Source organism: Chinchilla lanigera, unplaced genomic scaffold (assembly GCF_000276665.1).
Source record: "Chinchilla lanigera isolate Chin_1 unplaced genomic scaffold, ChiLan1.0 scaffold00021, whole genome shotgun sequence".
Classification (NCBI taxonomy): Eukaryota; Metazoa; Chordata; class Mammalia; order Rodentia; family Chinchillidae; genus Chinchilla; species Chinchilla lanigera.
In genome coordinates this window covers 13,814,576-13,828,187 of record NW_004955422.1, presented here as the reverse complement: position 1 = coordinate 13,828,187, position 13,612 = coordinate 13,814,576, and the positions used below count along the sequence as shown (strand labels likewise).

At 46.8% G+C, this 13,612-nt stretch overlaps 1 long non-coding RNA gene across 3 annotated transcripts in view; it reads right to left on the bottom strand.

Moving 5' to 3' along the window:
• The window catches only part of LOC102004288, a 23,966-nt gene extending 11,774 nt beyond the window's left edge, over positions 1-12,192 (bottom strand). Inside the window, exons 1-3 of one of the 3 annotated variants that reach the window (XR_260874.1) lie at positions 11,992-12,192; positions 9,547-9,630; positions 9,288-9,430 (exon numbers count right to left, since the gene is read on the bottom strand). This is a non-coding gene — a long non-coding RNA (uncharacterized LOC102004288). Of the gene's footprint in view, positions 1-9,287; positions 9,431-9,546; positions 9,631-10,230; positions 10,304-11,991 lie in introns of those variants that run through there. The other 2 variants (XR_001233902.1, XR_260875.1) reach the window with 2 other exon arrangements.
• Positions 12,193-13,612: the final 1,420 nt, after the last annotated feature.

The window sequence follows — 13,612 nt, the reverse complement described above, 5'->3', positions numbered from 1 at the left end:
GTACAAAGGAATATAGAGATTGAATAATAAAGTAGAGAATGAAGTTTGAATAATAGAGTGAAGAATGGAATATGGAGAATAGAGGTTGGAGCATAGTGTTTGGAGACCACTGTGGAGTATAACAACAATAGAAAATCTAGTGTGATATATAGAGTATGGAGTTTAAAGAATAAAAAAATGGAGTATGGGAAACAAAATAACAATGAAGTATGGAAGGAGAAAATGGTTATGTAGAATGGAATATGGAGAATAAAGGTAGGACATGGACTACAGACTAGGGAATGCGGAAGAGAGAGAATGGAAAGTAGAGTATCAAGAATAGAGTGAAAGAATCGAGCTGGGTATGGAGGAACAATAGCGGAAATAGAATACAGAGACAATAGAACGAAGTGTGGAGGGTGGAAATGGCTTATGGCAAACAAAGCATAGAACGGACAATGTATGCTGTGTGCTATACATAGTATGGAGAAAGGAGGAGGATGGAGGAAAGGGACAGAGGGGAGAAGAAGGGAAACAAAAAGCACTAAGATGTGTTATGTGCAGGTACCAAATCCCCAAAATGAATGTAATCATTGGGTGCTGCAAATATGTACAAACAAAGATGTTTTAAAAATTAAAAAGAGAAAGGAGGATGGAGAAGGGGTAAGGCAGTACGGGGTATGGAACTTGGAGTGTGGAAAATGTAATACAGAGAATGAATGTATAGACCAGAGAACAGTGTGGGAAGCAGAAAGTTAAGAATGACCTATGGAAGCCAGATGTGGTGATGCATGTGTCAGGAGGCTGAGACAGGAGGATTGGAGGTTTGAGGCCAACCTGGATTACAGAGCAAGTTTGAGGAGAGCCTCACCTACAGAGTGAGACCTTATCTTTAAAAATGCACACAAAAGAAATATAAGGTGTAGATATAGTGAATGAATTATGGTGAATCAAGGATGGTATATGAGGAACAGAATACAGAGGATGAAGTGAACAGTGGAGTATGGTATGTGGAGTGGGAAGTGTACAGAAGGGAGTCTGGAGTAGGGGTAACACAATGTGAAGCCACAGTAAGGTGCATGGGATGTGGAGAATGAAAAATGTAAACCGAGAGCGTGAGAATGGAATGTGGAGAGTAATTATACAGATTGATGAATGGAGCACGGGAGTGGAAAATTGAAAGTATCAAGCATGGTGAATGGAGTGTGAAGAACAGAGTAGGGAGAAGGGAGAACAACATGGAGAGTTGATGAATGAAGTATGGTATTTGGAGAAAAAATATCCATATGCAAAATGGAGCATAGAGGATGGAAAATGGACAATAGAATGTAGAGATTAGAGATTAAAGTATGAGTGTGGAAATAAAGAACGGAGAAAAGGTATGGATAATAGAGAATCAAATATAGAGAAGAGAGTATGAAGATAGGAAGATAGAGATGGCATAAGAAGTATAGTGTAGCCAGGCGTAGTGGCGCACGCCTGCAATCCCGGCACTCAGGAGGCTGAGGCAGGAGCATCGTTGTGAGTTTGAGGCCAGCCTGGGCTACAAAGTGAGTTCAAAAGCAATCTGAACTTCATAATGAGATCCTGTCTCAAAAAGACAAAAAAAAATTTATAAAGAAATGTAGTGTAAAAATATGGAGTGTGAATAATGCAGATTGAAGGAGAGAGTGTGGAATTGGGGGACAGAGAGTGGAGAAAGGGGATGCAATAGGAGAAGAGTGTACAGAATATGGATAACAGTATGGAGGATGGAGATTGTAGTATGGAGCAGAGTATGAGTGCAGAATATGAGGAAGGGGAATAGAGAATAGAGTAGAACACAGTATATTTAGTACGCAATATGGAGAAGGGAGAGTGAAGAATGGAATACAGAGAATGAATAATGGGGTATGTAGTAGAGGCAGTGGAAAAGTGAATTATATTGAAAAGAGTGAGGAGAATGGAAAATAAAAATAAAGACTGGACTGTGGGAAGTGAACATGATTTAGACAATTGACTATATAATATCTAGAACAGATATGGAGAATGGAGTATAGTTTACAGAAATGGAATACAGAGTGCAGGGAAAGGATACTGAAGTGAAAAGGAATACAATGTATGGAGTACAGAGAATGAAGTGCAGAACAAGGATAGTACAGCATGGAGAATGGGAAAATGTAGGAATGAGAAAGAAGTGTAGAGAATGGTGTACGGGATACTGAATATGGAGAAAGAAATAAAGGATAGATGATGCGGTACGGAAAATGAAAAAAAGAGCATGAGGAATAAAAACTTAGATAGCAGAGGCTGGAGGTGTAGATCAGTGGTAGAGTGCTTGCCTGGCATATGCAAGATCCTGGGTTCAATTCCCAGCAATGTGAAGAAAAGGAAGTAAGAATGGAGTGGAGCGTGGAGTACTGGGAATGGAGTGCAGCTATGTGAGTGGAGTGTGGAGAGTGAGAAGCAAGTGCAGGGTGGAGTACGGTGCACGGAGTACAGAACACGGAGACAGACAATGCAATATGGAGTACAAAGAATATAGATTCAGGACAGAGGGTGAGATATGTCCTACTGGAAATGCTGATGGAGACTGGAATGTGGAGTGTGGAGAACAGAGACCAGAGAAGAGTGAATAAAGAATGGACTATAGAATGTGAAGAATGGAGTATGACGTAGAGAACAGAGTATGGCAGTGCCATACAAAATAGGGAGAATAGAATATTCAGAATGGAGAATGAAGTTTGGAGAATAGATCACTGTGATGCATTATGAAGGGTGGAGAATGGCATATGATTTGTGTAAGGAGACTGGAAAATGGAGTTTGGATATTGAAAATAAAGCATAGAAAATGGTGAATTATGTATGTAATCTATAGTATGGTATGTGAAGTGTGGAGCATGGAAATGGAAATGGAACACAGAATGTAGACAATGAAGTATGGAAAAGGAATATTGGGAAAGGGTCATAAAGAGTGGGCACAGCGAATGAGAATACATACAGAGAATGTTTGACAAAGATGGCAAATGTGGAATGTAGTACAAAGAAGGATAATGAAATATAGAATATGGAGTGTGGGTTACAGAGTACGAAGGGTGAAGTCTTTAGCATGAGGAGCAGAGAACAGAGTATCAATTATAGAGTATGGAAAATACAGAATGGAGTTTGACAAATAGAGTAAGGAAAATAGAGAATAATACATGAAGAATGGAGTATGGGATGTGAAATATAGTGCATGACCGATGCAAAATTGTTTATGGCATAGGGCTTGGAATGTGTAGCATAGGAAGTGGTATAGGTAATATGACAATGTTCATGTGGGATGCAGTAAAGAGCTGGAGTGTGGAGTATGGACAGTATAGAGAATGGAGTATGTAGAATGGATAATGAAGTATGAGATATAGAACGTGGTGAGTGTAATAAGAATAACAAATAAAGAGTGGATCGTGGCATATGGGGCATATGGAAGGGAGAGAGAGTACAACATGTAGACAGTGGAGTGGAGAATATAGGATGGAGTACAGCAAATGGAGTAAGAACAATAGACAGTAAATAGAGGAGAATTAATATGAAGAACGGAGTGCCCTGTGCATAATACAGATATAATGTACAGAATATGGATTACGGCATGGAGAATGGTGATTGAGGATAAAAACTTGATAGCACAGAACAGGGCATGGAGTACAAAGAAAAAGTATGTAGTGTGAAGTGTAGAGTCTGAGGAATGTAATACAGAGAAGACAGTTTGAAGTAAGTAGAAGGGAGAGTGGAGCAAGGAATATGGAAATGGGGTATGAAGGGCGGAGGATGCAGTGGAGAATGAATAGTTCTATGGCTGTGGAGCTGGAAAATGGAGAATATGGAATAGAACATGGACCATGAACAATGAACTATGGAGGATGAAGATTCTGTTAGGGAGAACAGAGATTGGAAAATAGATTATAAATAGAGACTAGATTATAGATTGTCTTGGTTACATTTCTCTTGTTGCTGAGACAAAATACCTGACACTCAGAACTAAGGAAGGAAAGGTTTATTTATCTTACAGTGTGTGGCGGTTTCAGTACGTACTTGGCTGGCTCCAAGGCAGGGTGGCACATGGCAAAGGGCAACAGTTCATGGTGGCAGAACAACAAAAGCAACAAGAGCGAAAGGGGAGAAGTGGCATTAAGCAACCTCTTTCTCTCCCTTACATAGGCAAACTATCCTCCCCAGGGCAGATGAAGCACTCACACCCATGAGTCAATCATAAACTCTAAAGCCCACCCCGTGACTGCATGTGTCTTTGCGGGGGCACCCAGACACAAACCATAACGTAGATATAGACAATGATACGGAGTGTGGAGAATAGTGTGTGGTGTATGGCATGTGGATCATAGAAAATGGCTTAAGAAGTGAGAATGGCAGTAGGCATGGTGGCACATGCCTGTCATTCCACCACTCAGGAGACTGAAGCAGTAGGATCGTCGTGAGTTTAAGACCAGCCTGGGCTACACAATGAGTTCAAGACCAGCCTGAACTACATAGTGAGACCCTGTCCCAAAAACAAACAAAAGGGCCAGGGATGTACCACAACCAGTGCCTGCCTGGCAAGAACAAGGTCCTGAGTTCAATTCCCAGTACTAGAAAAAAAAAAAAAGAAGTGGGAATAGCAAGGTGGGTGTGGTGGCACACCCCTGTAATCCCAGCACTCAAAAGGCTAATGCAGGATAATTTCTATGAGTTTGAGGCCAGTCTGGGCTACATAGTGAATTCAAAACTAGCCTAAACTGCACAGTGAGACTGTTTCAAAGGAAAAAAAGTGGAAACGGCAAGCCAGGCATGATGGGTCACATCTGTGATCTCAGCACTCAGGAGGCTGAGGCAGAGGATCACTGTCAGTTTTAGGCCATCCTGGGCTACACAGTAAATTTAAGGCCAGCCTGAACTACACAGCAAGACCCTGTCTTAAAAAAAAAAAAGTGAAAATGGCATCTTGAGTGTAGGATATAGAATATGGAGAATAGGAGATTCAATACTCCATGTGGGTTATGGAGAGTGGAATATGAACAATGGTGAAGGAAGTTGGAGTATGCAGAACAAAGCAACTAGGATGGAGTACAGGTAATGGAGCAGGAACAACAGAGAATGGAGTACAGAATCTGGTGGAAGGTGAATGGAGTATGGAGATGGGTTATCCTGCATGGTGAATGAAGAATGTAATATAAAACATGGATAATTTCAATATAATGGAGTACAGAATGTCAATAAGAGAACATAGCGGGAGAATATACGATGGCATGTAGAAATTGTGGGAGTAGAGAATGTATGTGGAAATTGGAGATTACTGGATGGAAAATAGAGAAAGGAGAATAGAGGATGAAAATGGAATATAGACTACGGGGGAAGAATTAAAGTATATAGTGTAGAGGACAGAAAATAAAGAAGGGAGTAGGTACATGGGGAGTGGCATGCAGAATGGAGATAGGCAATAGAGCCTGAAGGTTAGAAAGTAGAGCTAGGTGTGGACAATGAAGTGCGGAGTGTGGAGAATGAAGAATGCAGTATGGAGTATGGCATAAGGGGTTGGGGATTTGCATACAAACGTAGAGAATGAGAATGGTTATGCAAAGCATAGACTAGAATGTGGAGGATGGGAATATAGAATATGGTTAATGGAGTGTGAAGAACAGAGAATGAAGAATAAAAATGGAGAATGGAGCATTGAATGTGAAGAACAGAGTATGGAGAATGCTAAATGGAAAATCAGGAGGGGATGATAGAATTTTTAAAAATAATGTATGTAAAAATGGAGAATCAAGAGTAGAACATGGAGATTGGAGTACAGTGTATGGATAATTAAGAGTGGAGAAAAGAGTATGGAAAATAAGAGGGAAATAGGATAATGGGGGACGGCATATGGAGACAGGATACGGAGAATGGGTTGTGGATGTGTAGGTCTGGAGTATAGAATTAAAGAACGGAGAATGTACATAGGGAATGTAATATAGAGAATAGAGTGTGGGGAGTGGGATATTGAATACGTAAGGCAGAATGAAATGTGGAAACCTGAGAATGGAATGTGGAGGGTGTTGAATGCAGACTGTTGTTTGGAGACTGTAGTGTGAAGTGTAGACTGTGGAGAACGAAGCATAGAATATGAGAGCTGAAATAGAGCATGGTGTACACAGTACAGAGAATGAAATATGGAGACCATGTCATTGAATATGGAGTGCAGATAACAGAAAATGGAGCACGTGAAAGAAGCAAGAGGCATGGGGAATAAAGAATGAAGAGTGGAGAAAGGAACATGGAGAACGGAGAGTGTACAACGGAGATTGGAATGAGGAGCTGGAGAATAGAACGTTAAGAAACAGAGCGTGGGGACTGAGGATTTAGCTCAGCGGCAAAGCGCCTGCCTGGCAAGCGCAAGGTCGTGAGTTCGGTTCCCGGTGCCGGAGAAAAACCAAAAAAAAGAAACAGAGCGTGGAGAACAGTGTGTGGATACAAAGGAAGTATAAAGACTGGAGTGTGAAATATATATAAAATCATGGGGTTGGGGATATAGCTCAGTGGTATAAGTGCCTGCCTGGCAAGTGCAAGGTACTGAATTCAATTCCCGTACCAAAAAAAAAAAAAAAAGGGCAAAAACATGTGGCATATAGCATAGGGGTAGAGGTACATAGGAAAAACACAGGACGAAAATCCAGTGATTAGCACTGTAAAATCATCACATGCTTATCTGTGGCTGACGATTGTAAGATCATCACATGCATATCATGTACCGTGTCCTTGAGAAAATGTACCCTACTGTACCCTTACAAAAATGTTACATTTACCTATGCTGACATTGCCCCTTCCCAGAAACAAAGGCCAAGAGTGGCCTGGACCACCAATCAGTGAAACAGTCTTTTTTTTGTTTGTTTGTTTTTGTTTTTGTCTTTTTGAGGCAGGGTCTTACTATGCAGTTCAGGCTGGCCTTGAGCTCACTTTGTGGCTCAGGCTGGTCTCGAACTCGCGACAATCCTCCTGCCTCAGCCTCCCAAGTGCTGGGATTACAGGTGTGTGCCACCATGCCTGGCCACAGTCATTTTTAGAAACCAGCTCACCGCTGTAAGTATGAAGCACATCTTACACTTACTGAGCATCTTGAGCAGGATGGTCCCTATGTTATAGCATCATTCTGCTGCTAGTTTCCCTTCTGCTCTCTCCACACTTGCCACACTTTAAATAAACTTTTACTCCCCACTATACCAGTCTTGACTCTCCTATTTTCTACTAAGAATCCCTCTCCTTTATTCTTCTCTGGAGTGACAACAAGGACCCAAAGAGAGGTGGTCACTCAGAGACACCTTGGCCAGATGTAACAGTAGAAAGTGATGTATAGATAACACAGTATTGAGTGATGGGGAATGATGTATAGATTACAGAAGTGGAGCATACAGTATGAAGAAAGAAGAATAAAGAAGAATAATAGGAAAATAAGAATGAAAATGAAATGTGATGCCTGGAGTACGGAAATGAAATATGGAGTATGGAGAATGGACCGTGAGGTGTGAAAAATGAACAAAAAGCCTAAAGAATGAAGGATGGAGTGGAGAACAGAGAAAGAGGTTGACATGATTATGGAGCATGTAGAATGGTGCTGCAGTGGAATGTCAAATGGGGAATATAGTGTTGGAGCATGGTGTATGTAGTACGGAGAATAGAAAATAGTGTAGTGATTCAGTAAGGATTATAAGAATGGATAATGCAGATGAAAACGGAACATAGAAAATGAAGAGTGATGTATGAAATACTACACGCAGTGCAGAGATACGGATACAGAACATGAAGAATGAAGATGGGGATACAAAATGAGGACAATGGCGTATGGAGAATAGCAAGGAATATCAGTAATCGAGATGGGGAACGGTGAGTCATGGGTGGAATGGGTTATGGGGTTAGGACAAAGGTTTATGGAACATGGGAAATATATGTAGAGAATGCAGTATGGAGAAATTAGGTTAGAAAATAAAGCACAGAATATGGCATAATGGTACTGAAGTATGAGATCTGGAGAAGAGACTAGAATATACCAAATAGAAAATGGAGTATGAGATATGGAATATAGAGAATATATAATGGAACAAGGTGAATAGAGAGAAAATAAATCAGAACTTAAAGTGGACAAAAGACTATGGTGTATAGGGTCAGTGATTAGAAAATAGAGTATACAGTGGATACTGTGGATACTGAGCATGAGGAATGGATTATGATGTTCAGAGTGGAAATGCCACATGGCGAGTGATATAAGGAGAATGGAAAATAGAGAATGGGACGTGAAGAATGAGATAAGGAAGGTGAAGAATGAAGTATATTAAAGGGAGTACAAAGAATGAAATATAAAGAATGGAGTATGGGAAAAGGAGAGTGTCAAATGGAGGGTAAATCACAGGAATAAGGTATAGAGTGTCATGACTGGAGTGTAAAATTGAGCAGGGCATATAAAAATGGAGTATGGAAAAAGTAAAGAGGGAATATTGAGAACAAAGGTTGAAGTATGAAGAATGTAAAATGGGCTATGGTGACTAACATAAGGAACATGGAGGATGAAGAACGGAGTGCAGGTTGTGAAGGATGGAGAATGGCATGCAGATAATGAATAAAGTAGAATATGGAAGATGCATGAGTGTTCATAAATGGCACCTAGCTAAGGGATTATAGTGCAGGGAACATGGACAATGGATAGTAGCATGTAAAGTATAGGTCACACTGTATAGGTTTTAGAGCATGATGAATAGGATATGGAAAAGAATGAGAACAATGTGTAGAGAATGAGGAATGGAGAATATAGAGAAGAACAGAGTGTGTGGAATGGAAGACAGGGAAGCAGCAATGGAAAATGGAGTATGGTGACTGCAGACTAAAGAGTGGAGTGTGGAGAACAAAGATGAAATATGGACTGAAGACAGAGCGTGAAGAGTGAAGGATGGAGGGCATTGGATGGAGGATGGAGGTGGAAAGTAGAGGGCAGAGAGCAGAGGATGAAGCATGGAGACTGAAGGGCAGAGAGTGGAGGGTAGAAGGTGGAGGGTGGAGTGGAAGATGGCAGATGGAAGACCGAGAGTGGAGAGTGGAGGGTGGAGGGTGGAGAATGTGGAGGAGACAGTGGTCTTCTGCTCCCACTGCGCAGATCTGGCCCAACTGCTCCACCTTCACTTCTGAGGACCTCGGTTACAGGCTAGGCACAGTGTCAGGCCCTTCCTTTGGGCCACATATTTGGCAGGTACTCTGGGGACACGTGCAGTGCTAGCAGAGCTCACGGGTAATTACAGGATCTTTGCTGTCATGCTATAGGATTTACTTACCTCCTGGTGCTGGGCTCCATGCTGTGTTCCTTGCTTGTATTTCTGAGAATGTCCGGGATGGACTGGATGCTCTCACAGGCTTTTTACCTTTGTGGCTGAGCCCTTAATGTGTGTCACTCGTTCTTCCCTGGGTGTACATGTATCTGAGGGCCATGAGCAAAAGAAGTCCTTAGTCTCCCCGTCTGTTCATCAGGAGACAGCCGTGTCTCAGGGGTGTTGGGCAACTCAGGAGAGCTCCCAGCAGAAGGGCTGTGCATACCTGGGAGCTCCCAGGGACCGGGGATGCCTGGGTCCCTCAGGGCCAGGTGCACAGCTCAGAGCCCTCTCCTCTCTCTAGCAGCCTCTGCAGAAAGCACAGGAGCATCAAGAGGCTTCTGGGCTGCCCTTCCCCACAGCAGGAGCCATCAAGAAAGCCTGGGAACAATGTGCTGCCCTGGAGTGGCCTCCCAGGTGGTCCTTCCCCAGGCCTTACTTATCCGCAACCTCTCACCCTCGAAGTATGGCTGTAAGAGCCTTCTGGCCCCGATCCTGGCCGCAGCCATCTTTGCTCCCTCCCCTCCCCCACCTCAGCCTCTGCTCCTCCTGGCTTCTCCTTCACCTTGGGCCTCCTTGTATCTGCCTTCTGGGTATTTTCCATAAGCCAAATTCTGTTGGAGGAGAATGAAGATTTGCTGATTTAAGAAGAATTTCAAGTGGCTCACATTAGCAAACAAAGGAGGCCCCTCATAGGCCCCTCCATAGACCCAAACACCCACAGGACTGAGCCTCTCCACCGGTTCCAACCTGGGCCATCTCCCCACCCCACCCTTGCCCCAACCACTACTCTGCCTCAGCCCCAGCCCTGGTCTAGAAAGCTGAGCCCCACAGAAACCCGCCTGCCTCTTATCCCATCCCACCCACCGCTGCCCACCAGGCCCTGGGGCAGCAGGCTGGGCTGACTGACACGAGCAGGTGGCAGCAGTGGCCTCCTCCCCACAGCAGCCCCAGTGAGGGGCTCAGGCTGTCCCTCCAGCTGCCTGAGGCAGCGCGTCCCAGGGGGCTGCTGTGAGCCGTGGCCCCCAGACGAAGGTGAAGGCCACAGGGAGGGGCATTGCACAAGCTGGGAAGCAAAGGTTAGAGAAAAGCAAATTTGATAAGGCAGCTTTTGATCACAAAAAGGCTCCCCTCCCGGTCTCCAGGCCTCGTGGCCAGCAGGGAAACCCGCCAAGTCTACTCACCTATGTCTGTCTATCAGGCCGTTCCTGTTCTCCCACCTACACCCAGCCCCTGCCTTGTCTTGGTGCCATTCCCCCGTCCCCAACTCCACCAGGGTTCTCTGCCCCGGCCATACTCTGCTCAAGGAAGATACAGAATGGAAAAGACTGGGACCCAGTACGTCCTCCTGGCTACTCCGGGCTGCACGGGAACCAGACTCAAGCCTTCCCCCTCTCAGATCAAACCACCAGGCTGGGGAGCCCAGGTCTGCCAAGAGGAGTAGAACTTCTTCCATCACTGGGCCCTGCCTCAATTCCATGCAGTGCTGGGATCACAAATGGCACCTCCAGCAATCCAGGAGCTGAGAGCACATGGAGAAACTGAGGCCTGGGAGGACATGCCGGGAGTGCAGAGCACTTCTTGGTCTCAGAAACATAACCTAGAGGTGACCGTAGTGATTCAGAGACCTGGGTGTGGGCCCTGACTCAGCCGTAGCCACTGGCATTCTCTGCCTCAGTGTCTCTCCGCTGTTCTGCCCCACAGGTAGCAGAGGCTGAGAAGCCAGAGTCTATTGGGTCCTTTAGGTCACAGCTGTGCCATATCTACTTTGGGGCAGACCTTTAGAGAAGGGAAGGTAGCTGTTGGTATGGGCTGGTGGAGAACCTGAGGTCTGGGAGTGGTGATGTGGGGTCAGGCCCAAGGCTGACCCTGTCTGATCCTTCAAGTCCCTCCTTGCTTCTGGTTTTGCTTCTGTCTTTGCTGTGCAAACTTCCCTTGGGAAAGTCACCTCAGCCCCGAGCCTGGCCACTGCTGGGAGGAAGGGATTAGGGAGTGTCCTGCAGTAGGACACATAAAAGTCAGCAGTGAGTGACAAGCCCAGCAGTGATGGGACAGCTGGCTCCCCTGGGCAGGCCAGACCTGGGGTGTGACCCTTGGGGGACTCTTTGGGGAACTGGAGGTGAAAGGTAGATGTTTCCACTTTCCCATGTAGCACCTGGCTAGGTTGCCATTGCTCAGCAATCCTCCATGGCTCCCCAGTGCTGGGAAGGGAGGGTGGAGGTTTGTCTCTGCCACAGACCACAGAAGGCTTCTCTAGCTACCCTGTTCAGTTGCCTCTTCTAAACAGTCCCTGGGTGGGTGCCTCTGCTGACCCCCACACTGCTCCTGTACAATCCCCCCATCTACCTCCTAAACATCCCTGGACCCCCTTGGCCTATCCACCCCTGCCCCATTTGCCTCTCAGTTCTGCCACTGAGTCTTACCACCACCCCCTCCCTGCCCAGCTGCACCACCCCTACCCCGGCAGCGGCCTCCAGCTAGCTCTGAGGCCCTGAACACCAACAGCGTCTGTCCAGTCCCAGCCTCTCCCAGGCTCCTGGGCAGTGGTCTCCTCCTTCCCAGGCTTTCCCAGGGCTCCCAGCTCCCTTTGCTGCTTGTGAGCCTGAGTCCCAGCTGCACTGCCCCTGTCCCCCTCCCCACCCAGCAGCTGCCCCCAGATGTACAGACTGACCAGGGCTTCTTGTCTTGGGTGGGCCTAAGATCATCATCTCCAAAGCCTGGCCCTGGAGAGGTAGAGAGAGCCGGAGGGGAGTGAAAGACGGTCAGAGGCAAGAGGGACTGCAGGCTTCGGGGTGCTCATCGGCAACCCTGGCAGGGTAGGCTGGCTAGTCTCTGGGAGGATTTGGAGGAGCCTCACAGAGCTAGTTCAGTCTTGGAGGCTCCAGCAGTTAAGATTACCTCGCCACGGGGTGGATATGTTGTTGTCTCCTGCGCCCCCGTGAGGTCAGCGGTCAGCATGACACCCATTTGGCCACTGAGGTGGGGTTTCTGGGGGTGCAGGCAGGAAGTGACCCCAGCACCCGTCCCTGCTGCACCCAAAATTGGGTCCTTCCTTCTCCCCAGGTCCTCCAGGAGCATGAGAAGAAGGTGCATCGCTCCAGGTCCAGTTCAGCCTCCCCAGGCCGCAGCAAAAGGACTGCTGCCCCCGCCTCTGCTTCCTTTCCTTCTGTCTGACAGAGTTCCTATCCAGCCCACAAAGGCTCCCTGATCTTGGGCCCACCCATATTCCAGCCAGACCAAGTGGAGCCCTGAATCTGGCCTCACACTGAGCTCTCAGCTGGAGCCTGGGCCTCAGGGCTCCATGGCCCTGCCTGCAGCTCTCATCTTTGCTAAAGGTTTTGCGAACACAGGGTCCTACACTGAGCTTGTGTTCACACTGTCAGCATGTGAGCCCCTAAAGCCAGAGCCGTGGGAGGGAGGGTCTCCCAGAAGACTGGCCACTGAGATCCCCCAAGAGGCTGACAGGAAACTGTAGAAAAAAAGAGCCCTGCCAGACCCCCAGCACCCTGTAGCATGGAGGCCCCAAGGACTCTCCTGCTCACCTGGCCTCTATACAGGGACATCCCATGTCCACACCCACTGGCCATATCACCTCACTGGCTGCAGAGCTGTGTACTCCAGAGAGGACACAGGCCCCAGGTGCTGAGGGCTTCAGGGATGCCCCCAGCCCAGCGATAGGCCAGGCAGTCCTTCTGAGAAACCCAAAGCCAGAGCTTTATCAGACAGCAAGTTGCAGTCCGAGACAAGAGGAGGACCAGGGCTGGGTGGACACAGGGTTTTGGATGAGTTAGAGTGCTGGTCACACGTGTCTGATACCATGAGCTCCCCCTGGCATGTCAACATGGGGACACAGGAGCTCCAAATGAGTGGTGACAAGGACCTTGGGGACCTTGGCCATGCTCCCGCCTTCTGGTTCATGTTATCCAAGCACCTTCCCCTCTTGAAGGTCTCATTATGGAAGAGGAAAGGGCTGACTTGCTCTCTTACTGAAGCCTCTTCTATGGAAGATGACTGTGGGTTCGGCTGGGGACACCCTAGAGACCCCTGAGAAGCTAGGGATTGGAAGCTACCTCCTCATGGCTTAGGAGAAGCTCTGTCTCCTTCCCCACCCCCAGAGCAGAGCACCGGATGGGCCCCCATGGACTTATGTCCTCAGATCTGATGGGGCCAGAGCCAGGGCAGAGGCAGGGGCGCGCGGCGAGCCCAGCTGGGACAGCAAACAGGCCTTTGGGGTCTCTCCTTTCCCTTGCCTGGCCGCTGCAGGGGGCTGGCTGGGGCCAGGGCCAGGGAAG